Below are 26,577 nucleotides of genomic sequence, written 5' to 3' on the forward strand. Positions count from 1 at the left end.
AAGCAACAAAGGCCACATGGAAGAAGCATACCAGCCTGTGTGATCATGAGGTATCAATGGAATCAGGTATTAGGCATCTAAGACCCAGAATAAAACCATACCCAAGGTGAATGGGAGAGGGGGCCATGGAGTGGAGACCCAATGCCCATCTGTAGACAATTGGACATCTCCTCACAGAGGAGTCACAGAGAAGAGATGAACCAGTCAGCCAGTCTTTTGTACGTCCTTTACCCCACTATCATGACCTCAATTCTATCTTACAAATTGGATTAGACCAGAGGATGCACACTGCTACAGATAAGAGCCCCACAACACAAAGAATCCAGGATAGATAGACCCCTAAGGGCCAACAATGAGAGTAGAGATACCAGGAGGATTAGGGGAGGGTGGGGGGGAGAAAGGGGGATTTGATCACAAGGCTCAATTAGAAGCCCCTCCCAGGGGGATGAATAACGGAAAAGTGGGTGAGGGGTGACAGAGAACAATGTAAGATAGGGAAAAATAATCTATAAGTTATTAAGGATTCGTGAGGGAGGATGGGTGGGGGAGAGAGAGGGAGGAAATGGGGAGCTGATATCAGGGGATCAAGTGGGAAGAGAATGCTTTGAAAACAATGATGGCGGCATATGTGCAAATGTGCTAGACACATTGGAGGAATGCATGGATTGTGATAAGAGATGTACGAGCCCCCAATAAAAGTGTTTTTTTAAATGTTTTTTTTAAAAAAGAAACTAATCATCATCATTGCCATCCAGTTGATTCCAACACATGGCAACACCATGTGTGACAGAGCAGAACTGTTCCATAGAAATTTTAAAGCCATGACCTTTTGGAAGACCTGGTGGTGCTGTAGGCTAGTCATTTGGCTATTAACCACAGAATCAGCAGTTCAAACCCACCAGCCACTCCACAGCGGGATAATAAGGCTGTCTGCTCCTATAAAGATTAATAGTCTCTGAAGCCCTGTGACTTGGAATAACTCGATGACAGTGGGTTTGGGTTTGGCTTGCGCCTTCTGGAGCAGACCCTCAGGACTTTCTTCGGAGACACCTCTGTGTGGGTTGGAGCGACCAGCCTCTCCTTTGTTAGTTGAGTGCTTAACTATTTGTGCCACCTAGAGACTTCTAAGTTAACATCCGTGCATTATACTCATTACAAATTGTGTTTAAGAGAATTGTCACACATAGTAAATGATGTCATTGAAAAGATGAAAGGGCCCTGACAAAGCATTTAGTCTAATTGGTTTTGTTCATTGACTTATTCATCCACCCATGCAATAGTTCTTACATGAATACATACCTATTTCATGCCAGGCACTGTTCGAGGCAGTGAGGTTCGAGACCGTCCTTGACATAATAGCATTTAGATTCCAGGAGAAGCTAATGATAAACAACAACACCTAAATATACCATTTAAAGAGCCCTGGGGGCAGACGAAGCCACGTATGAACTTACCACTTTTCTAGTAGCCACATTTTGGAAAATAAAGAGAAGAGGTGAAGTTAATAGGAATGCTGTGATTCGTTTCGCTCGATGTCAGCAAGGCGTTCCCTGCTCATGGCGACCCGATATACAACAGAAGACACTGCCCAGCCCCGTGCCAGCCTCACAGTTGTCCTTACGTGTGCACCATTGTGGCAGCCACTGTGTCCGTCCATCTTGGGGGGGAAGGGGGCTTCCTCTTTACCAAGCATGACAAACTTCTCTCTCCTCACTAAATATCCAAAGTATGCAAGACCAAGTCTCACCATCTTTGCCTCTGAGGAGTATTCTGGCTGTTGTACTTCTTCCAAAACAGATTTGTTGGGTTTTTGTTTTTTTTCGCATTCCATGGTCCTTTCTATATTCTCTGCCAGCACCATAATCCAAGTACATTAATTCTTTTGGGGTCTTTTTTATTCAATGTCCATATTTCACATGCATCTCAGGTGGTTGAAAATACAACGGCTTGGGTCAAGTGCACCGTAGTCCTCAAAGTAACACCCTTTATGTCCAGCACTCTAACGAGGTCTTGTGCGGTAGATTTATCTAGAGGATACACAGCAAGGCATGTAATATCTGATGTCAGATGGCTCTGAGTTTTCTAGTCCTCAAGGTAATGTCCCTGCTTTTCACCACTTTCAAGAGGTCTCGTGAAGGGAAACAAGTCGGAAATCTGGTGTGTATTTCACACAGCATGCCTTGATGTAGACTAATTACATTTCATACCGTCAATAGTCACAGGTGACTGGTGACTATGATGTTGGACAGTGAAGCCTGGTGGTGCAGCAGTTAAGTATTTGGCTGCTAACGAAACCCCTGGTTGTTGGATCGTCCCCAGCAGCTCTGCAGGAAAAAGATGTGGCAGACTGTATCTATAAACATTACACCTTGGATTCTATTTTGAGCTGGAATCTACTCCACAGCAACCCAACGCGAATCAGATCTGAGGCAGCAAAGGAGCAACGTGGGTGATGCCTTGGGCAGAGAGAAGGCCCGGGAGCAGGAAGGAGGCGAGTGTGATTGGTAAACAGGAAGGAGACCAGCGTCCCAGCAGCTATGCGCCTTCTGCCCTTGCCTTTTCCCGTCTCCTCCCTCCCACTGGAAGGCAGAGGGGGGTTCTGCAGGGGCAGCAGCCTGGTTTCAGGATAACTAAGGCTCTGGAGTTAAATTTCCCAGGATAATTCTCAGGTCTGCTATCACTAGTTTTTTCAATGACTTTCACACTACTGCGGCTATCCAACATTTTCCCCAAAGTCAGTTGCAGATCAATAGATTGATAAAATAACTTTTTTTAATATAAAGAAAGAAATGAAAAATGGGCATATAAAATGAAAGATCAACTTTTAACAATCATTTTCTTTCACCAGTATATCATAGTAGCTACAAAATATAGTCACAATCCCTATACTCATTCTAGAGCAAGCCAATGAAAGGAATTGAGTCCAAGGACAGCCCTTTTCACACTCACTGCCATTGAGATGATGCTAATTCATAGCGAGCCTGTAGGACAGGTTAGAACTGCCCCTGTGTAATTCTTTATGGGAATAGAAAACCTCGTGGCTGGTGGCTTCGAACTGCTGACCTTTTGGTTAGCAGCCCATCAAGTAACCACTATGCCACTGAATTATATGACCATTGTTGTTGTTAGGTGCTGTCAAGTTCATGCGGACCCAAAGCTATCCTGCTGTGTTAGCCTGAGTTTCCTAGGGAAACAAAACCAGGACATTCATATATGTATACGAAATAGCTTTACGGGTACATAAGCAAATGTGGTAAAGAAAGTTGATGGTACCCAGCTCTCAAAAGATATAGAATCTGGGGTCTTATAGGCTGGAAGATAAACAATGGGCCATCTAACTGAGGAACAACAAAACCCACGTGGAAGAAGCACACCAGCCTGTGAGATCACAAGGCATCGAGGAGATCAGGTATCAGTCATAAAAGACCAAAAAAAAAAAAATCATAGCTTGTGAATGAGGGAGAGTGTGGAGTGAGGACCCAGGGCCCATCTGTGGGAAATTGGACATACCCTTGCAGAAGGGTCGCAGGGAGGAGACGAGCCAGTTAGAGTGCAGTGGAGCAATGGTGAAACATACAATTTTACTCTAGTTCTTGAAAGCTTCCTCCCCCGACTATCATGATCTCAATTCTACCTTACTAATCCGGCTGGACCAGAGGATGTACACTGCTATAGATAGGAACTGGAAACACAGGGAATTCAGGACAGATGATCCTTTCAGGACCAGTGGTACGAGTGGCAATACCGGGAGGGTGGAGGGAAGGTGAGGGAGAAATGGGGAACAGATTACAAGGATCTACATATAACATCTTCCCTGGGAGACAGTGGAGAAGTGGGTGAAGGGAGACGTTGGATGGTGTAATATATGACAAAATAATAATAATTTATAAATTTATCAAGAGCTTATGGGGGAGGGGAGAACGGGAAGGGGGGGGAAACAAGGAGCTGAAACCTAGGGCTCAAATAGAAAGCAAATGTTTTGAGAATGATGATGGCAACATATGTACAAATGTGCTTGACACATAGATGGATGTATGGATTGTGATAAGAGTTGTATGAGCCCCCAATAAAATGATTGGAAAAAATAGCTTTAATATTAATGATTTCATATCAAGACAGTAGCCCAGTCCAGTCCAACTCAAGGTCAAGGTTCCAATGCTACCTATAGCCCCTTTCAGACTCATGTAGCTACTGGCCAATTTGAAGCAGGAAGACAAAGAAGGATGCTGGGAAATCAGAGGCCACTGGGTGCAGAATTGTGTGGATCCAAGGCCCACAGGAACATGACAGGGTGTCAACAGCTCCCAGGAAACGCAGCCACAAAGGCCACCCTGAAGCCAGATGCAAAATCCAAACAAACAGGAAGGTGAAGAGGCATAAGGGAAAGACCAGTTCTTCCCAGTCTTCTTGTCAAAAGACCAACCCCCAAGGAGGTATCCCCAGGCTGTGCTCGGATTTTGGACTCCATCCCTCCCTTCACACAGGTACAGCAAGTTGGCACAAAACTCAACCATCACACCTACATACAACAGAACAGAACACTGCCCGGCCTCTGGCCTTTTTCACAGTTATATTTGAGCCGACTGCTGCACATTTCAATCCATTTCAATGAGAGTTTTCATGGTTTTCGCTAACCCTTTCCTTTACCAAGCATGATGTCTTTTCCCAAGGATTGGCCTCTCTGGAAGGTATTCAAAGTTCATGAGAAATATTCATCACTTTGATTCTAAAATACATTCTCACAATATTCTTCTCAAGACAGATTTGTTTGTTCTCTTGGCAGTCTGTGTTACTTTCAATATTCTTTCTCAATACCATAATTCAAATGCACCAGTCTTCTGCTGTCTTCCTTATTTCGTTGTCTGCCTTTTATATTTGTCTGAGGTGACTGGCAATGCCCTGGCTTGGGTCAGGTGCACCTTATTCCTCAACGTGACAGCTTTGCTCTTGAAGCCTTTAAGGAGGTCTTGTGCAGCAGATTTGCCCAGTGCAATAAGTCACTTGGTTTCTTGGCTGCTGCTGCTTCCTTCAGTGTTGATTGTGGATCCAAGTCAAATGAAATCTTTGACAACTTCAGCTCTCTGCATTTACCATGACATCTGTTGGTCCAGCTGTGAGGATTTGGTTTCTTTACATTGAGTTGTAATTCAAACAGAGGGCTATGACCTTTGATCTTCATCAGCAGATGCTTCAAGATATCCTCACTTTCAGCACGCAAGCCTTTCTCCACTCCTGATGGCATGTTCTTCTTCATATTGTCCAGTTTCTCAGATTATTTACTTAGTGCACAGTTTGAAGACACATGGTGAAGCGATACAGCCCTGATGCACACCTTTCCGGTTTTCAACCTGTAGTATTTATTCATTTATTCTGTTTGAACGACTGCCTCGTGGTCTATGTGCGGGCTCCACATGAGCGGAACTGCTATTCCTATTCTTCACAAAGTTGTCCATAGTTGTTTTAATCCACCTACTTGATTGACTTTTCCTAGGAAATAAAAAATCAAACAAACACCTTTATGATAGTCTCTGCTTTCAGCCGTGATCTATCTGACAGCAGCAGCGATATCCTTCATGCCAACATCCTCTTCTGAACCCAGCTTTAAGTTTTGGCAGCTCCGTCCGTGGACTTCTGCAGCCATGTTTGAATTAGCACCAGCAAAATTGTCCTTGCATGTGATACTGCGCTTGTTCAGTCATTTGCTCATCCTGTTGGGTCACTGTTCTTTGGAATGGGCACAAAATGGATCTCTCCGAGGTAGCTGGCCAGTCTTCAGATTTCTTGCCATGATTAAGTGAATGCTCATCAGATTGGTGAAACATTTCGATTGATATTCCATCCATTCCTACAGCCTTAGTTTTGGCTGTACCTTCAGTGCAGCTTGCGCTTCATCTTTCCATGTCATTGATTCTTAATCATATGCTATCTCTTGGAGTCGTTGGTGAGCTACTTCTTTTTAATACAGTGATCCTGTATGTTCCTTTCATCTTCTTGTGATACTCCCTGCATCATTCAGCTTTTTTGGCCATAGAATTCTTTAATATGGCAACTCAAGGATTGAATTTTTCTTCCCCTTTTGAACTTGAGATATGCTGAGTATGTTTTTCCTTTTTAACTCCGTGTCTTTGAACATTTCATTGTAATACTCTAGTCTGTTGTCTGGAGGTGCCCTTGAAAGTTTCTGCTCAGTTCTTGTACTTCATTTCTCCCAGTTGCTCTAAGTCCAAGAGTAAGTGTCAGAGTATCTTCTGAAATCCACCTTAGTCTTTTTTTTTGTTGTTGTTTTTAACAACCTTTTGCTTTCTTCAGGTAGGATGTTCTTGATGTCATTCCACAACTTGTCCAGTGTTTTGTCATTGGTGTTCAATGGCTGAATTCTGTTCTTTACATTTTTTCAAAATTCAGGTGGGATATACTCAAGTTAGTATCATGGCTCTCATGAACTTGTAAAATTTTCTTCAATTTCAACTTGAACTGACCTACACGCAATGGATGGTCCTTTTTACTGTGAGCCCCTGTTCCTTCCTCTTTAGGATATGCTGATATTGAGCTGCTCCATCAGCTCTTTCCACATATATAGTCCGTCTGATCCCTGTGAATTCTCTCAGGCAATGTCCACATATATAGTCATTATTTAAGTTGATGGTAAAAATGTATTTGAAATGAAAAACTCTTGGTCTTGCAAATTTCTATAATGTATTCTCTGGCTTTGTTTCTCTTACTAGGGCCATGCTTTCCAACGATTGTTCCTTCCACCTTGTTTCTAACTTTTTGCATCCAGTCATCAATAATTATTAGTGCATCTTGATTACATGTTTGCGCAATTTCAGACAGGAGAAGTTGGTAGACTTGGTTAATTTCTGCATCACTCGCTTTAGTGTTTGGCGTGTAAATGTGAATAATAGATGTACTAACTAGACTTCCTTGTAAAGCTAGTATCCTATCACAGAAGCAGTGTACTTCAAGACAGACCTTGACATGTTCTTTCTGGTGATGAATGCAGTGCCATTTCTCTTGAACTTGTTACGCCCCGCATAGTACCCTGCACAATTGTCCAACTCAAAGCAGTCAAAACCAGTCCATTTCAGATTTGTTGACTTGATCGTCATGAGTTCCATTTCAGATTTGTTGACTTTCAATTTTCCTAGATCATACTTTATACATTTCATGTTCCGATTATTAATGGATGCGTACAGCGGTTTTTTCTCATTTTGAATCATGCCCCCACAAACAGAAGTCCTGAAAGCTTTGCTCCATCCACTGTGAGGAAGCCACCCTTCCCTAGTTGTAGTTTGAAAGGCTTCCGACCTGAGGGGCTCATTTTCTGGCTCTATGTCTGACAATGTTCGCTGCTGTTCATAGGTTTTCATGCCTCATCCCAAGGAACTGGTCAGCCTTTTTCTTTTCAGTCTGTTCTTAATCTGGAGACTCAGCTGAAATCTACTGGTTTGTGAAATGCCAGTGACATCAATGTAAGTTCATCACAGTATGACAAACTGATAAACAAGACATTCACTCCTTAAATTCTTGTAGCATAATGAGATAGACAGGGGCTTTCAACCAGGGTCTTGAATGAGTTATTTCAGTGTCATCCCTTGCTGAGAATTTGCATTTCCACACTAGTTGAACTGAATCAGATCCTACATTTTAACAGTTGTTTTTTGTTTGTTTGTTTGTTTGTTTGTTTTTAACAAGATTAAACTATGGAGCAAAGTCAGCAGTAGAAAAGTCATTCTAAACCAGAAATGCTAGGCCTTAATCCCAGTCCATGGGCAGCACAGTCGTATACTCCGAGGAGGTACTTTCTGTAAAACATAAATACTATGAAGTCCCTGGTATCTGGCATATGTTGTCTCATTTCGTTCATTTGTTAGCTCAATAGGGTACCCATTTCCAAGCTGAGAAAACTGAAGCTCAGATCAATGAAGTGATATGGCCACACTAACAAGTGGGGAAAATAACCTGGATTTAAACTTAAGTCTGTTTAAAGCAGGGCTTCCAAGTAGTTCGTTCCAGTCCAGTTTGAACTCTTGCTGAGAATTTGACTTTCAACCTCACATACACTGATACTAAGAATCTGCATTTAAAAAATCATTTTATTAGGGCCTCATATAACTCTTATCACAATCCATACATACATCAATTGTGTAAAGCACATTTGTACATTCATTGCCCTCATCATTCTCAAGACATTTGGTCTCCACTTAAGCCCCTGGCATCAGCTCCTCATTTTGTCCCTCCCTCTCTGATCCCCCTCCCTCATGAACCCTTGATAATTCATAAATTATTATTTTGTCATATCTTTCCCTGTCTGATGTCTCTCCTTACCCACTCTTCTGTTGTCTGTCCCCTGGGGAGGAGGTCACATGTAGATCCTTGAAATCGGTTCCCCCTTTCAAACCCACCTTCCCTATTCCCTCCCAGTATCGCCACTCACACCACTGGTCCTGAAGGGATCATCTGGCCTGGATTCCCTGTGTTTCCAGTTCCTATCTGTGCCCGTGTAGCATGCAGATCCTCTTGGTCTAGCCAGATTTGTAAGGTAGAATTGGGATCATGATAGTGGGGGAGGAGGAAGCATTTAGGAACTAAATCATTGTTACATCACACCCTGACTGGCTCGTCTCCTCCCCGAGACCCTTCTGTAAAGGGATGTCCAGTGGTCTACAAATGGGCTTTGGGTCTCCACTCCACACCCCACCCCCTCATTCACTATGATATGATTTTTTTGTTCTGATGATGTCTGATACCTGATCTCTTTGACACCTCATGATCGCACAGGCTGGTGTGCTTCTTCCATGTGGGCTTTGTTGCTTCTGAGCTAGATGGCCACTTGTTTACCTTCAAGCCTTTAAGACCCCAGACACCATAACTTTTGATAGCTGGGCACCATCAGCTTTCTTTGCCACATTTGCTTATGCACCCATTTGTCTTCAGCGGGTGTATCAGAAAGGTGAGCACACAATGATAAGATTTTTTTGTTCTTTGATGCCTGATAACTGATCCCTTCGGCACCTCATGATCACATAGGCTGTTGTGTTTCTTCCATGTGGGCTTTGTTGCTTCTGAGCTAGATGGCTGCTTGTTTACATTCAAACTTTTAAGACCCCAAATGCTATATATTTTAATAGCCGGGCACCATCAGTTTTCTTCACCACATTTACTTATTCACCCGCTTTGTCTTCAGCGGTTGTGTCGGGAAGGTGAGCATCAAAGAATGCCAATATAATAGAAGAAAATATTCTTGCATTGAGGGATTACTCGAGTGGAGGCCCAATGCCCTTCAGCTACCTTAATACTAAATCTATAAATATAAGCACATAGATTGATTTCCCCATCCTCAAAAATGAATATATTTGCATATGTTCATGCCTTTATTTAGACCTCTATAAATGCCCTGTGACTCCTAGCTCTTTCCTCTATCTCCTTTGACTTTCCTCTTGTCCCACTATCATGCTCAGTCTTCATTAGAATCTGCGTTTTAACAAGGTCCTTTCAGCTTGTCTTCTCCCACGTCTCATACTGACTTGTTTAATTTCTTTTATACTTCAAAATAGATTGACTTAAAACACATGCTATACTAATCCTGTCTCATTAACAAAACAAAGGCAACTCATTCTCAAATGGGATTATAACCATAGGCAGAGAGGTTAGGATTTGCAGCACATATTTTTAGAGGACACAATTTAATTTATAATGGTCTACCCTTTGGCTCCTGAAAAGTCAATTCCTCGCCACATGCAAAACACATTAATTGCATCATATAATGTCAAAAGTGTTAAATTAACTCCAAGTTCAAAGTCTCATCATCTGAATCTTCTAAATCAAATAGGCAGTAGGCATGCTTCATCCAGGAGCAAAATTACTCTTCATCTGTGAAATCTTGACAATAAATGATGTTTCCAGAATATGAGGGGATACCCAAAAATAACCTGGAATGTTTTTTCAAAGCTATGTATTTAATTGTGTTTTACAAAACAACCTTATCACCTTGAAAGTCCTTTTCATTACATGTAATAGATTTGTCAAATCTGCGATTCCATTCTTGGAAACATTTCTAAACTCACATTTTTGGATGGCTGACAGCACCTCCCTCATTTTTTTCTTCACCTTTTCTCTGTCATCAAATCGCTGTCCTTTCCTGTCCCTCTGCATTTGCAGAAACCAAAAGAAGTAGCCTGGAGCAAGGTCAGGTGAGTCATGTACCTGGGGCAAGAGAAGCAAGCTGTTTTGTTTGTTTTTTTTTTGCCAAAAACTGTCACACTGAGATGGCAGGTGCAGTGTCATGGTGACAAAGCCAGTCCCCCACCTGCCACAAATCAGGCCTTTTGTGCTGCACACTGTTATGCTATCTTTTCAGAACCTCTAAATAGAAAGCTTAATTAACGGTCTGGCCTGGTGGAACAAATTCCAAATGCACTATCCCCCTCACATCCAAAAAACAAATGAGCATCATCTTGATCTTTGATTTCACTTGATGAGCTTTTGGGGGCGAGGTGATGGTTATGTCTTAGACTGGCTTGATTGATGTTTGCTTTGGGGGTTGTAAGAATAGCATTATGTCTCGTCATTGGTAATGAACTTGGAAAACAGTCTGGTTCCCTTCCTGAGCTGTGTTTTCAAAGCACGGCATGTGTCCACTGGAAGCTCTTTTTCCGGGTCAGTCAGAACCCATGGCACACATTTCACAGCGGCCCTTCGCATTCCCAAATCTTCTGTAAACTTTGCTAAGCCAAACTCCAAGATAAGTAATCTAGAGAACGTCCCCATCTCTTTCATGGCCCATTGTCAGCCTTTGAGCACACGTGCACGGATTTTGTCAACATTTTCATCCATTCAGGAAGTTGATGGACGTCCAGAACGAGGTTTGTCAGCCATCAACATTTCACCTTTTTTGAAACAAGAAAACCACTCGTACACTTGAGTTTCTCCCATCGCACTGTGCTTGTAAGCTGTGTTCAACATCACAACAGTTTCTGTGGCACCACCACCCCCAACGGGAAATAAAATTTCACAGCTGCACACTATTCTCTGAAATTGTCCATCACAAAAACCAAGGTTCGGGTGACACTACTTTTACAAAAAACTTCCCAGTGAACCTTCCCCGGTGATGCCATTGGGCGCACTAATGCAGCGAGTTGCTAGAGGCTCACCCAGAGGGAAAAATGCATATTACAAAAGCTCCGCCCAACAGAGCCTTTTCTTTGTTTATTTTTTGGCAGGGGGTGCAGTGAAGGGGGGGTCTACTCCCACATACAACGGGAAAACAGTACAAGGTAAACATTCCCATTACAAACGCAGGGAAAAAATGGAAGGAAAAAGGCAATGGACACCGAGCGAGTTGAAAATCTAGCAGAGACGTTTACATTAGCACTCATCCTTGACAATAAGCCTCTTTCTCTGAGACCGCCTGGGCAATGGCTCTGCCCTTCAGCCGCTGAGTCTTGGCCGCACTCGGGATTCTGGGTAGAGAGCCCTCAGCCCTGGACAGCAGCTCTGCTTTCCAGGCCCACTGTGGTGCCAACTCTACTCATTGGATTTCGGCAGCTCCATTCACCTGGTGTCCTAGTCCATTTTAGTTGCAACTCCAGACCCTCTTCCTCACAGACCCTGTTCTTTTGCCCCTGGGCATGGCAGCTCTGTCGCTCCATCTTTGACAAGTAGCTTAATCCCCTTGGCATAGCTCAATGACAAAATCCCATACTCTAGAACCAACTCTTATTGAAGATTCAACTCCTTAAAACCGAGAAGCCTGTGGCCCCGATGATTGAGATGCAAGAGATCTTGGTCTTACCCTTTGAAACCAAAGGCCCTGCTGGCCTTGCTCCTGCAAAGGGCACCTAGCACCGACCTCCAAGCTGCTGCAGGGGGGCCATTGTCTTCGCTTGGAGGACAGGAGGCCAAGCTCACTTTTTCTGCCCATGGAATTCCAAGACAAGCTAGCGTTCCTTTTCAAAAAAAAAAAATCTTCTTATTGGCAGCTCTTACAGATCTTATAGCAATCTATAAATCAATTATATCAAGCACACCTGTACCTATGTTGCCGTTAACCTTATCTTTCTACTTGATCTCTTATTATCAGCTCCTCTTTTTTTCTCACCCTCCACAACCCTGCTACTCTCATGAGTCCTTGATAAATTATTTCGTATTACTATTATTTTCGGTTAGTTGGCCTTCTCAGGAAAGGGCTGGTGTTAGACATCCATAGTTGAATATAGCATTCTCTCCTTTGGGACTTTGGCTGTTCCCTTCGGTTCAAGCTGATGGGGTTTCTGCTTGTGGTGGTTGGTAGATGCATTGGTCACAAGTTAATCTCTTTAGAGAAGGAGGCAGCCACATCCTGAGTGAACCTTCTAGGTAGGATATGTGGCCTTAGTTTCAACAATAGAATTTTCCAAATCTTTTGCATTCTGCTTTCATTGTGAACTGTTCCTTCTTTAAGTCCCCGTTTCCTCTTTCTTTTTACTATTGTTAGCTTGATGGAAAATGGAGCTAGGAAAAGAGGTGAAGATAGCAGAAATCCCAATAAAAAGAGAGGGGAGACAAGTTCCACTATCTGTCTAGCACAAAGCAAGGTGAAAGGCAGATAAGACACATTTCTTTATCAGTAGAAGAGACTGGAGACAGTAGAAGGTCTGTGGGAAAAGACAGGACTTTCACACAATCCCACAATGGCTGAATTGGTTCTGGAGACAAGGGCACAGCATGAAGTCTGGGGACTAGGGGGAGGCATGCCTGGAAAGAGAAGGCATTCCTCTACAGAGAACTAAGAACTAAGCAACAGCAGAAGACTTGCCAGAGAGCCAGTCCATGGGGGGAGGCTCACCATCTGCACAATCAAAGCCCCAGCTCTCCAGTCCACCAGGCCCTTGGGGCCCCTTGGGGTTCGATACCAAAATAGTCCCTTCACTAAACGCACTCTTCAATTCAGGCCCTTTCACTGACTCTGGTCTAAATGTTGTGCCCCGTCTGAAATCTTTCTTGTGATGGGAAAGGAACCAAGAAATGGGGAGGCTCGGAGCCCTAAGTCTCCTCCAGTAACACTATGCGTGTCAAGCGCATAGACTTCCTTAAGATCTTCCTTAGAAATCTCACCATCCCGATGTTCAAGTTCATCACTTACAAGTTCTACCTTCCATCAAACATTTTAACAGGCCGACACAGACACATGCTTTCCCACTGCATGAAAAGCGTCACCCATGACTGCACAACTCTTTACTATGTTTAAAACATTGAACTGTATGGTGCATACATTACCGTATACGTCAATACAACTGTTAAATTTTTTTTAAATGCTAAAGCATCTCCAATTCTCCATTGTCCAATCACATGTTCACCATTTTCCTTTAACCCCAGCATGTAAAGCCTCCTTTAACCTCTGTAGTTCTAGCAAAGTTCTGTTGATGGTGCCATATGCCTTCTCCATGATGGCTTTCTCTGTACTCCCACGGCCTTCCACGCCCCCACAACAATTGTCTTCACCCCCCATAAGTCGACCCACAGTTTCTTGCAGGCGATCTAGCTTTTCACTGTGAGGTACTTCAAAACTCTTGCAGCCTCTGCACATACTCCCCACTTCTCACACTCCCTCCGCATTTCGGGCGTCCCTTCGACTTACACACCCTCTCTTGGACCCCATTCTTCAGTCTTAAGTTATCTGGGGCTGCTGTAATAGAAACGCCACAAGCGAATCACTTTGACAAACACATTTCTTTTTTGTATAAATCATTTTATTATCCATCCATCCATCCATCCATCCATCCATCCATCCATCCATTATATCAAGCACATTTGTACATTTGTTGTCATCATCATTTTCAAAATATTTCTTTCTACTTGAGCCCTTAGTATCAGCTCCTCTTTTTTCCCCTCCCTCCCTTTCCCCATCTGCCCTTGTGACTTCTTGATAAATGAGAGGTTATTATTATTTTCATATCTTACACAATCCGTTGTCTCCCTTCACCCACATTTCTGCTGCTCGTCCCCCTGGTGGTGGGGGGATGGGGATCAGTACCCCCATTCTCTCCTAAGTATCAAGGTAACAGACAGGTGGACACTGGGCCTCCACTAAAGTCCACCCTCAAAGCCAGAAGACTGTTCTAACAAATTTATTTTCTGACAGCTCAGGAGGACAGAAGTCAGAATTCAGGATGCCAGCTCTAGTGGAAGGCTCTCTTGCTCTTAGCTCTGGAACAAACAAAACAGATTCCGACTCACCCAACACTACAGCTCTTTGCAGGAGTAGAAAGCATCAGTGACTGGTGGTCTCAGACCGCTGACATTGCATTTAGCAGTCTGACACATAAACCACCGCACTACTACGGCTCCTTGGGAAGGCTCTTCTTCCAGAGCTCCTTCATGTGGCTTGGCATGCAGTCTCTCCTAGCTCTGCTTCTTTTGATTGTTTGTTTTAATCTCTTTTATATCTCAAAAGAGATCCTGTTTAAGACACACCCTACATGAATTTCATCTCATTAACATAACAAAGACATCCCTTTCCCAAATGGAGGTTAGGGAGTAAGGGGTGGGGGGCATGGGACACACACACACACAATTCAATCCACAATAGTGAGCCCTTCCGACCCTTTTATTGACAGCACTGGAAGATGCTGGCAGCTGGTAGCAAACTGGCATCAGGGTCTGGCAGAGACATGAAAATGAGGCCTCTTCCTTTAAGACTCTGTTCTGGCCCTACCCTGCCTAGAGGCTGGTTCCAAACACTCCCTGGGTCTGTGGGTGGTGAGAAGTCTGCTTTGAAGTTGGCAAAGTCCTCTCTGCTTAAAAAATAAAATAAAATGAAAACAAAAATCTGCCGTCAACAATAAACCTCTCTGTGTGGTCTCCCACACGGGATGCAAGTCTCACAGTGCTCACAACTTCTCTAAGACGAAAGGTATAGACAAGCCAGTTGCCAGGCAGTACACCCCAATTCCGGGTGGCCTGAGTCAGTGCCATCCTGTGCTCCTCGGGTTTGCAGTGGCTGCTTTGAACTTTCTTGGACTGCAGGGTCTCAGGGACTGAGAGCAGATTCATTTGCCCCTCCCAGTGACAAGGTGGATTCTTTGGCTGGGTTGGTTTTAATCACTGTTCTATAACGGTAGAAGATGAGACTCAGATATACATGGGACCTTGCCCATGGCCCCTGAGCTATCCTGCACAGAGACGCACCTGCACGGCATCCTACTCCTGCAGCAGCTCTGCAGCGGAGCGGCTGATGCCCCACCCTCGTGGGGCACAGGCTGCACACCCAAACATTCGCCCTCATCCCCCTTCTCCATCACCCAGACGTCCACCTAGCTCTGCCCTTCAAAAATATCCCGGTGGCCTCTGTGGTGGAGTGAGGGGCTGTGGGTGGGTGGACTCTTGAGTTCTGGACATATGCTCTTAGGCAAGACGCTGTGAGTGTGAAAACACAAACAATACAAGACAAAAATGCTACCACTGAGCAGATTCCATCTGGATGACCACCACCTGTGTTTCTGAGCAGGGAGCCCTGTGGTGCAGTGGTTACACATTGGGCCAAACACCCAGCCGGTCCTGGGGAGATAGGCTTTCCACTGTCCAGAGGTACAATCTTAGAAACCCACAGGGGCAATTCTACCTTGTTCCATAGCGTCGCGATGAGTAAGGGTTGGCTCGAAGGCAGTGAGTTTGTTTTGTTTGGAGTTTGTGTATCTGAGTATACAATGGTTTTCCAATGACTGATTTTGGGGGGCTTTTTTGGGGAAGCAGATCACCAGGCCTTTCTTCTGAGGTGCCTCTGGTTGAACTTCAATCTCTAACCTTTCAGGGCGCAGCCCTTCTTGTGTGAACTGTTTGCACTAGCCAGGAACTCCCTCCGCCACTTCCCAGATGTAGAGCTGGGGCAAGTCACAACCCCACTACAACCTTGCTAAGCCTCATTTCCCTCACCCGCAGAAACTGACTGATAAGCAAATCCACCTCAGCTTGGGGGCGAGGATCAGATGGGGTTCATACAAAAAGAGCCCTTAGCGTATTCCCAGGCTCACGGGACTCTTTCTTCCTCAGAGGCTGCCTGCCAGGAGCCCAGGTGCGGACAGACACACCAGGACCCACAGACTTAACTAGGAACCCAACAGCCAGGGGCCCTCCTGAAGGTTGTTACCCACTGGGCGAGACAGACACCAGCCAAATACTCACACCAAGTGGGACAGTGGTGGTACATGCTGAAAAGGAAACAGGCCTGGTGGGAACTGATCTTTCTCACACAACCTCCGGGAAGAGGGCCTACTCTTCCCGCCCCCACTTCCATTGCAGTCGGGCTTCATTTACATAGCAGGTAGAGCAGCAATTTTAGATCCTGCATCCTGGAGTCCAAGGGGAAATGCTAAGACGCTGGCTCTGACATTTAAACTTGAAAAGCTTCAACTGGCTAGTGACGAACTCAGGGCATTTGAAATAAGAATCCTAATTGTTAAAGTCGCCATCCAAACACGGCTCACTCATGTGTCGCGGAGCAGAACTGGGCTCCAGAGGGTTTTCAATGGCTGGTTCGTCAAAAGTAGATCACGCGCGCTTTGTTCCGGGCACCGTAGTGGGCTTCAACTTCGAACTTCTTAGTTTGCAGCAGGAGTGCATCAGTCATTTGCACCATCCTGGTTGCCTTGTGGTTACACATTTGGCTGCTAACCACAAGGTTACCAGTTCGAGAAACCAGCGGCACCTCAGGAGAAAGAGGAGGCTCTCCATGCTCGTAAAGAGTTGCCCGCTCAGAAACCCAGAAGGGCAGTTGTACCCTGCCCTCTAGGGTGGCCCACCAGGAGCCAGAGTGGAGTTGATGGCAGTGTTGAGTTTCTGTTTGGACTTAGCCCTTTCAGTTTGCGAAGTGGAGTCAACTGTCTTTTTCTTTCAGGCAAGCACACCTGTAGAAAGGTGTTAGGATAATGTTTAGGAAAATTCTCAACTGATGCCTTTTCAAGAGGAGAAACAACTTTTGGGTGCTGGGAAGCCCTCACCTGATTGACACGCCAGGCTGGGAAGGCAGAACCATCCTCCCAAAGGGGCCCCAGGGCCTGTCTTTTCTGGGCTGTATTTGTTGAGCACCCTGCATTTGTTGCATGAGGATTGCTGAAATCCTCCCTCTAACTCATCATGATCCTAGCGGGCAGAGTAGATCCCCAGGGGCTTCCCAGGCTGTGACTCTTTACAGGAGCAGAAAGCCTCATCTTTTTCTCAGGGAGCAGCTGGCAGTTTCAAACTTCTGACTTTGTTGTTAGAAGCCTAAGGCACAACCTACTCAAGCAATTTGTCAGTCACCAGTGCCAGGAGTCCCTGAGTCAGAGCACTGGCTGAGCCCTTCGCTACTAAGCCAAGGTTGAGGATTCGAACCCACCAAAGACACCTTGAATGAACAGCCTGACAATGAGCTTACCAAAAGGTCACAACCTTGAAAAACCCCGTGGATGCCCTTCGACTCTGCCGCTCCTGTGTGGGGTTGGAGTCTGCACCAGCCGGAAAGGTGTGCTCCACACAGATCTAAGCTTTTCAACTTCGGGGGGGTAAAACCAGCCAAACCCACTGCTGTCGAGTAGTTAATTCTGACTCATACAACCTTTGAGGGCACGGTAGCGCTGCTCCAGAGCTTCCAAGCCATCCTTTCTCCCGAATCAGATCACCTCGTCTTTCTCTGCAGAGCAGCTGACGGGTTCAAACTACCAACCTCTGAGTTAAAGCCTCACACCTAACCCACTCTGCCACCAGAGCTCCTTGGGCATGAAAACCACGCGGACAGATGAGGCACCTGCTCCTCTGAGCGTTGCCTGTGTCCTCTTAGGTAGTTCATGGAAGAGGTAGCATTTGAACCCGCATCCCAAACCAGCTTTCATGGAGTCAGTTGACCTTGACTTGCCAGCTTGCAACCCTCTGCATCATCAACCACTGTGTTTTTAGGGAGGCACATGTACTGCTTTTTTAAAATTTCGCTCCACTCAGGAAGAATCAAGGAGTCCTGGCAGGGTAGTTTGAAACCACCAGTCGCTTCACGGGAGAATGGTGGGGCTTTTGACCCGCATAAACAGAGTCTTGAAAAATCACAGGGGCAGTTCTACCCTGTCCCACTGGGTCATGCTGATTTGTCCTCCACTCGATGGCAGTTGAGTTTTGGGTCAGGCAGACTCCCCAAATTCTAGGGCTATAAGGAAACGTGGACTCTTCTCCGCTGGGAGCTGGAGGGCTGGGTGGAATTTACCAAAGCCCCTCCCAGGAGCTCTAACCAGCTCTTTGGTGAGTACACGGGGCAGAGTCTGCCCTTGCCTGCCTGCCTGCGGTCATTGCTGGCCTGGCTAATTAGATCCCCTTTCATCTACTGAGCTCCAAGAGCTTTTACCCACATTAACTTGTTAATCTCTGCCCCATCCCTCTGATGCAGATGACAAGCATAATTAGTAGTCAGGAGACAAAACAGAGCCAGCAGACAGGCCGGGCCAGAAGAAAAACACTGCCGTTTATTCCTCCTTTGCTCCTGGCCCATTGTCTGTCCTGCTGAAAGAAGTGTTTTCAGCTTTGCCTCCAGTTGGCTTCTGCCCTGCTTTTTCTGAGGAAGATTTTGAAAGGGGAGTTAAAAAAAAAAAAGACAACCCACTGCAGGGCTGGGAAGATGACCCTGACACACAGCAGGGTAACAGGACAGAGCAGGACTGCTCCGGAGGCCTGCTGAGAGTGTACATTGCCACAGGAGCAAAGCGCCACATCTGTCTTCTTCAGAGGGTTAAAACCGCTGACCTGCTGGCGAGCAGCCCAACTTTGCCACTAGGGCTTAACCGACTGCACCACCAGGGCTCCTTAATGTGCAACTTTATGGTAAGTAGAGTCGCCCTCACTTTGAAACGATTGAATTGCCCCCTCCAGAAACAACGCACAAAAGCAAAGCAAACTCAGTGCCAGTGCCTCCATTCTGACACTGTAACACTCAACAGGGACAGACAGACTCCCTCTTCTTTTCCCCAGGAGTGATGGCGGGTTTCAGAGCCCAGGGAGCCTTGAACCCACCCCTGCTCACAGCAAATCACCCTCACTACAGGAGCAGCTTTGGAATCATTGAGAAGAGTCTTGCACCCACAAAACAAAACCAACACGCTGCCATCCAGTTGATGCCAACTCGGAGCAAGCCTGTTACTGGAATAGACAGTCCTATCTTTCTCCCTCAGAACAGTTGGTGGCTTCAAACCACCGGCCGTGTAGTCAAGAGCCCAACACGGAACCGCTACGCCACCAGGGCTCCTGTTCTCGCACTAAAAAGTAAGGCCAAGTAAGCTATGCAGCCATCCAACCCACCTACGAACTCCACCAGGCGACACAGACAGGGACCGATCTCCTTCTTAGCCTGGGGACTACTTACCGTCGGTTGGAATCTTAACACACAAATGGGAGTGTGCAAAAGTATCGCATTGCTTTCTTTTTAAGTTTAACTAAATCTAAGGTGGGCTCCCCCCACCCCCGCCCCACTCCATCTGTCTGGGGTCTTTAATCTGAACCTTTATTGGTGCTGCTGTACACCCCCAGCCCCAGCAGTGTCTGGGACGCACTAGCCCACAATAACTTCTCAGCAGTCCCAGTAGCCTCAAACTCTCACTGGCTGCGGCTAAGGTGCCCATGACCAGCGCCTGAAGTCCCAGTGCTCGGTCCCATGAATTTAGGCCTGCAGAGCCATGCCGGGGTCCAGCAGTCAATCTCTCAAGTACAGCAAGGGCATGAGGCGTAGGTCCTCTTGGTGACATCCTAAGATCTCCATCACCTTCTCTCAGAAAACCCACCTCTGCCACTTAGTTCCTCCCACTTCTCCTCCCCTGGGACTGCGTAAACCAGGGGAAACAATGGCTCCCCAGTCACTTTCAGCCAAAGGAGGCTTGGTGGCCCAGGGGTAGGTAGGCAGTTTGAACCCACTACTGGGCCTCAGGGAGGAGGGGGTGGATAGGCGGAGTCTCCTCTGTAGGCTACAACCTTGGAAACCTTCCGGGCAGTGTACTCTGTTTCTATCAGGTCCCTCTGAGGGGGTGGCCAGCGTGACAGCACACGGCCACAGCAGCTGTGGGTCTGCAGAGGCCTCCCGGCAGGAGAAATGGAAGGTCCTAGCTTTCCTCTGGAATCCCTAAGAGGTGCAATTGATGTACGGGCAAGGTTGATGTGATGATTTGATCCTACCCACAGGTGGTTCAGAAGAAAGGCCTGGCGCTCTGCTCCGGAGAAGTCCCAGTCTTGAAAGCCCTCCGGAACGATTCTGCTCTAGACACACAGGCTTCCTCATGAGACGGAATCTACTAGACGGCGACCCGATGAACGTGTGGTTGAGATGAACGTGTGCCTGGGTGGAGGGCCAAGGGCTATAAAAGCCAGACTTGGCCTTCTCTTTTCTTTACAGCAGAGAAAAGCAAAACACAATGGCCTTCTCTTAACTTATTCTACCACCAATGCAGTGTCCCATAAGAGGGAAAATAAAATTGCCCTCGAAAAACAATAGCCTTTCAGGCTGCGTTGTCCACAGAAACAAAACCCACTGCTACCAAGTCACCTCTGGTTCCTCATGTCTCAGTGGAGAGCCCAAAGAAGCTCTCTTTCCTGAGACTGAAAATCCAGAGAGCAGCAGCCAGACTCTTTTTCTACAGGAGTGGCTCATGGGTTCAAAAGCCCACGAAACTGGACCCAAAGCCCTCCGCCAGCATTTCCTAGCTGTGAGCTCTCTCAAACCCAAACCAAACTCACAGCGTGACGTCAGGGCCAAAAGACAGGCTAGAATTGCCCCCCGTGGGAGTCCAGGACTGTAAGTCATTACAAGAGTAAAAAGTTTCATCTTTCTCTCCAAGAACGGCTGGTGGCTTCAAACTACTGACCTGGAGGTTAGCAGCCAATACGTAACACCACCAGGGCGCTTTAGGCAAATGACTTGGTGTTGCTAAGTCTCAGTGACCCTGTCTGTATAATGGACACAACAGTAGTCTTTACATCAAAGATGGTGCAAGGATTAAATGAGACATCGCTAAAATACTCAAGCAGAGACTGGCACAAGTGCTTAATGATGAAAGGTACCTGCCCCCTCGACTCCTCCCTTGATTCATTCAAACTCTACCTTGAGGTCTCCGCAGAGGCTGCTTTCTCCTGGAAGCCCTCCTTGTTGTTCCAAGCTTGGCTTCTGGGGGCATCCCTCTGGGCTTGCCCTAAAATAACACTTATTGCATACGGGATTATAGAGGCTGACTTAAGTGTCTGTATTCCTCAGGGCACAGAAAGGTCCATGAAGTGACAAACGCCTCCATTTCTTCTGTCATTTTCTGCTGCTAACTGAAAAATTGATGGCTTGAACCCACCCAAAGGGTGTCTAGGAAGAAAGGCCTGGCAATGTGTTTCCCAAAGGTCGGAGCTTTGAAAACTCTCTGCAATGCAGTGGGCCTCCGTGAGTCCAAATCCGCTCCATGGCAACTGGTTTGCTTTGGGTTTAGGTCTGGGTTGGGACCATTTTTTTTATTAAATAAATAATTTTATTGGGGCTCATACAACTCTTATCACAGTCCATACATACATCAATTGAGTAAAGCACCCTTATACATTCTTTGCCCTCATCATTCTCAAAATTTGCCTTCCACTTGGGTTCCTGGAATCAGCTCATTTTCCTTTTTTCCCTCCCCCTCCCTCCCTGCTCCCCGCTCCCTCACGAACCCTTAATAACTTATAAATTATTACTCTACCCTGTCTTACACTGTCCCGGCATCTCCCCTCACCCACTTTCCTGTTGCCCATCCCTCAGAGAGGAGGTTACACGTAGATCCCCGAGATCTGTTCCCCCTTTCTACACCCCCTCCCCTCCCGGTGTTGCCACTCTCACCGCTGGGGTTGGGACCATTTCTAAAAGCCCCCAAGCGCTGCTGGTACTGCCGGGGCCACCTGGGAACCACTTCCTTAAGGGCCAATGGTGCAATGATTGCGGCAACATGAAGAGACATTTGCTGAGCGCTTTCTGGCCTGTGACTAGAGCTGGCGGCATGATGAGAAATCCCACAGACGTGGTCCCTCCGGGCACGCACTGACTCAAGACCTCCCTCGCTCTGCAAGAGGAGGGGAGAGAGTGGAGAGAGAATGGCCTCAAGTAGGGTCCACCTGGGAGTCAGAACAGCCAGACCGGGCAAAAGCAAGGGGGCGAGAAGAGGTGCCCCTGGCCCCTTGTCTCCACCAGTCTGAGTCCAAGCAGGAGTCAATTAAACTTAAGGATCACCATTTAGGTATCAAAGAGCCATGTTGGAACACTGGGCCGGGGGGATGGGCTGCTTCCGCAAAGATACACCGTTTGAGTCCACCAGCCACACTGCAGGAGAAAGACCGAGCAGTCTGCTTCCGTACGGATTTGCAGCCACGAAGCCCACAGAGCAGTTCTCCTCTGTCCTATGAGGTTGCCAGGTGGCACCGTTGGGCTGCTAACCGTAAGGGCCCTTTGAAAGCTCCAGCCTCTCAGGGGAGAAAGACGAGGCTTGCTACTCTCATAAAAAGTTACAGTCTCGGCCCTACTTGATATTCAGCCTCATAAAAAGATCACTGAAGATAAGGTAGCTATAACAAATTTTGGAGATGAAATCACCTGGTGCCTGGCTATGAGAAAGAATAGTGTGTGGGGTCTTAAAGCTTTGTCTCAAAGCAAGCAGTCATCGAAGTGAGATGTCAACTAAGTCCACATGGAAGAAGCACTCAGCTTGTGTGATCCAAGGATTATAAATGATAAAATCCAAATCTGAAGGAGTGAATGGCATCAGAACTTAAATTCGGAACACCTGGGTTTGCAGAAGGCTATGGATGATAATGGAATCCAAAATCCATTTGTAGGGTGCCCACAGGGATTAAGCCTCCCGTAAATCCCCTCTGAGCATAGTGCAAGGCTGTGAATGCCCTTGCTAGCTCACAGAGAGCATTGAAAAGCCCATGACAATGATCGCCTTAAGTTAAAGTGTGACACCTTATCATCTCATCTCTCCTTTGATCTATTTCCAAGTTATTTTGGTTTTCTGTTTTCTTTTCAATTTAGTTATTTAGTTTATTTTGTCATTATTGTTGGGTGGTGTTTTTTTATTTTTGCTGTTGTTGTTTTTTATTTTTTTTTATTTTCTGCATATGAAATCCAGGCTAGGTAAACCTATAGAGAGAGTAACTGGATTAATAATTACCTAGGGACCTGGCATGGGAGGTCGAGGGGGAATGGGTTGCTCAGAATTAGTACAAGAAAGAAGGAAATGTTCTGAAATGGATTGTGGTCGGATTGAACAGCTCTTCTTACTGTGAGGAACGATTCCACGGTCCCAGAGACTCACAGGCCTGTCCTGCTCTTTCCAAAGGGTTGTTCGCAGTTGGGATCGATTCAGTGGCAGTGAGTTTGGTTTTGAGTTTGGAAGTGGTTGTGGTTCAGTTAGAATTCATCGATGGCAGGGGGTCTGGGTTTGGTTTGGGAGGTAGGTGCCGGGTACTTTTCTGGGTACGGGGACCACATGAGGACAGAACAGAGAAAAACCCTCAGCCCCATGGAGTTAACATTCTAATGTGGCAAGACAGAAAATGATGACACTCGGTAAATTGTGGAAGATGCTAAATGAGACTGGGGTTGGGCAGGGGCGGGGTGAAGACAGGAGGAGGGATGGTGGTGGCAGTGTCAAATAAGGCGGTTAGTGCCATGGCAGCGATGCCCTTGAAGACGTTTAATAACTGCCTTTCCAGGAAAGGGCGCGCGGGGCAGCCTCTATTTACAGCGAGCACCACTTTCCATGTAACTATTGCTGCCACGCCAATTACAAGCTACTGACATGACTTCACGCACACACGACACCTGGGCCTGAGCAGAAATACAGACATCGTTACACAGAAATACAGGGTTACACGGATTACTGTCACAAGGTAGAGCAAATGTCGGTAACCTTAGGCGCATAGATAAAGGTAAACTGTAGAACAACAGGAAATTATCTTGACTTCTAATGTAATTTATTTAGTTATAAGTTTACATAATTTAATTTTCAAGAGTGCCATGCACGGTTCTAGAAAATATAATAACCGGCTGTATTAAACTCACAGTAGGGGCGGGTCTAGGCTCACCAGTGGTCTGAGAAGGCCTTGTGGAGGTGGCACTTGGCTGGAGATGAGGGAGCAGGAGCAACGGGTATCTGGGGGAAGAACACGGGGCTCTCTGCCGGGGAAAAGCCGCACACTGCAGGCACGCCCTGAAGACCTGGGAGCCCCTGTCTTTCGATGCGAAGGGACAACTTTCAGGGTCCGGTTCTCAGGCGAGCTCTTGAATGAAAAACCCCACCTAAACCATTGCCTTGGATCATGGCTGGCAGAGAGCCCCACGTGTGTCAGCGTAGAGCTGTATCGGCTTGCCTGGGCCATGATCTTTATGAAAGCGGATGGCCAGCCGTTTTCTCCCATGGTGTCGCTGAGTGAATTTGAACTGCCAGACTTGTGGTGAGTGACTGATAGCAGACCCTTTGGAGCCGTTCAGAAACCCGCAGTTCCATTGCGCTTGGCGTTCGGTGCCGTCGAGCTGCCACGGACCCTGTGTAGCACCCTGTGTACGGCAGGACACACAGCCTGCTCCTGTGCCATCGGGTCATTTCATCTGCAGAAGGATCTTTCTCTGTTTTGCTGGCCCTCTACTTTACCCAGTGTGATGTCCTTTCCCAGAGTGTCATCCTTGGAAAAGGACATGATGTTTGGTCTCTCTCCTGATAACATGTCCAAAGTATGAGAGATGAAGCCTCTCTATCCTTATCTCTCTCTTGCTTAAAAAAAAAAACAACCATCCTAAATAATCAGCTGTTGAGTCAATTCTGACTCATGGCAATACGATGTGCACAAGGTAGAACTTCTTGGCTATGACATTTTCGTGACGAATTGACAGCCTTTCCACTGAGAAGCCCAGGGTTCAAATTGGTTCATTACAAGTCACTCTGCTGAACACCTTCATTTCTACCCCACCCCCACCCCACCAATATACTAACCCACAATCTACATGTCCACAAGCTCCCCTGACCCATAAAGGATCACTTAAGGATCCATAAGAATTACCTGGGGCGCTTGTTAAATTGTAGAATCCGCTTTAGTCTATCTCAGGTGGGAACACAAACAGTCCTGGGGGCACTGTTGGTAAGCACTGGATGGCCAACTACAAGGTCAGTGGTTCAGACTCACTGGATGCTGCACTGAAGAAAGGTGAGGCCGCTCCTGCAACTACTTACAGGGCCTGTGAAACTCTATCTAGGGTTATTATGATTTGGAATTGCCTCGATGGCAGCAGGGTTGGGTTTGTTTTTTTAATCGTGAATTGTGTGAAGCTGTGCAGAGCCAGCCATCAGTTTAATTATCTGTGTTCTTTATTGGTAGTTATGAAGTGATAGCTCCTAGTAGTGCTGTTTTTTTCATATATGATACAATGTAACCATTCACACTAAGAAGATTTGTGCAATCACAGTCACAATCAAGTTCAGAACACGTTCTTCTCATACTTATGGTTGGTTGGTAGCGCCCCATTTCCCTCATCCTCCTCTGCCACACCTCCAGCTCCATAGCTCTCCCTATTCTGAATTTCTTATATGGAAAATCTTACAAAATACAACATAATCACTTAAAAGCATACAAAGCAAACAAAAGCAAAGTGACTAGACTAAACAGGAAAGCCTCCATCAAAGAGAAAGCAGGAAATATTAAAACCTGCAACAACTTTAAAATGGGTCAAAAGGGAGCTCAAACGATATGGTGGTACATTTTAGCCTAACGTACCTGCCACGATTATTCTGCTGTGCTGTCATGTCTGTCTCCCCCTCACCACCTGCGAAAAACCAGCGGAATGTTTCCTAAATGCTTAGTTATTAACGGACGATCGTAAAGTGGGGGAGGTGAGCGCGTAAGCAGGTTTCAGTGACTGGCCCCTCAGCTGCATGAAGCCCACATGCAGCTCTTCCCGCCACTTTGGCAGCCTGGCTGGGTGATCACGCACTCCCTGGCCCGCACAGGGGAGGCAAACAGAACCTGCCGAGCAGGCCGAAACCACAGCTATCCACACTCGCCTCTGCCTGCAGGCCAGGCGTGTGGGGCTTTCCCGAATCCTCAGTGCAAGCCGGCAGGTGGCTGTCCCTCTCCCCACTTTACATAGAAGGAAGGCGCAGCTGGGAGCAGCTGTCAGAGCAGCCACTCAAGGTCACCTGGGGAAGAAATGGCAAAGCTTTCACTCGGCTGTACAGTTGAGTAAGAACTGGTTGCAGGTAGAAAGGAGGTCAGATATGTAAAATATTAACTGTAATAATACCAGGTAGTAGGAATAAGTGTTCCTTAGAGCTGCCAGACACGCTTCAGCACAACAGGGAAGAAACTGGCCGTCCCTTCTGGGGCGGGGAACGGGAACCACCGGACAGAGCTCCGCTTTCCGGGTGGAGGAGGGTGTGGGCTCCCGGCCCTGGGCTTAGAAGCATGAGGTGTTGGTGGGACCTCAGGAAAGGCGTTTTCTCCCCCTAGGGAGCTAGCTGGAGCTCTCCCTCAAGAGCCCTGGATCAGTGCCATGTGTTCATTTATTTAGACACTGGAACAAACTGGGATTAT

General features: G+C 46.4%; 1 long non-coding RNA gene across 1 annotated transcript in view; it reads left to right on the forward strand.

Moving 5' to 3' along the window:
* LOC142436170 (uncharacterized) overlaps nucleotides 1-21,511 on the forward strand; it is a 35,567-nt gene extending 14,056 nt beyond the window's left edge. Inside the window, exon 3 of the long non-coding RNA XR_012781809.1 lies at nucleotides 20,167-21,511. This is a non-coding gene — a long non-coding RNA (uncharacterized LOC142436170). The remainder of the gene's footprint in view (nucleotides 1-20,166) is intronic.
* Nucleotides 21,512-26,577: the final 5,066 nt, after the last annotated feature.

Source organism: Tenrec ecaudatus, chromosome 1 (genome assembly GCF_050624435.1).
Source record: "Tenrec ecaudatus isolate mTenEca1 chromosome 1, mTenEca1.hap1, whole genome shotgun sequence".
NCBI classification, from domain to species: domain Eukaryota; kingdom Metazoa; phylum Chordata; class Mammalia; order Afrosoricida; family Tenrecidae; genus Tenrec; species Tenrec ecaudatus.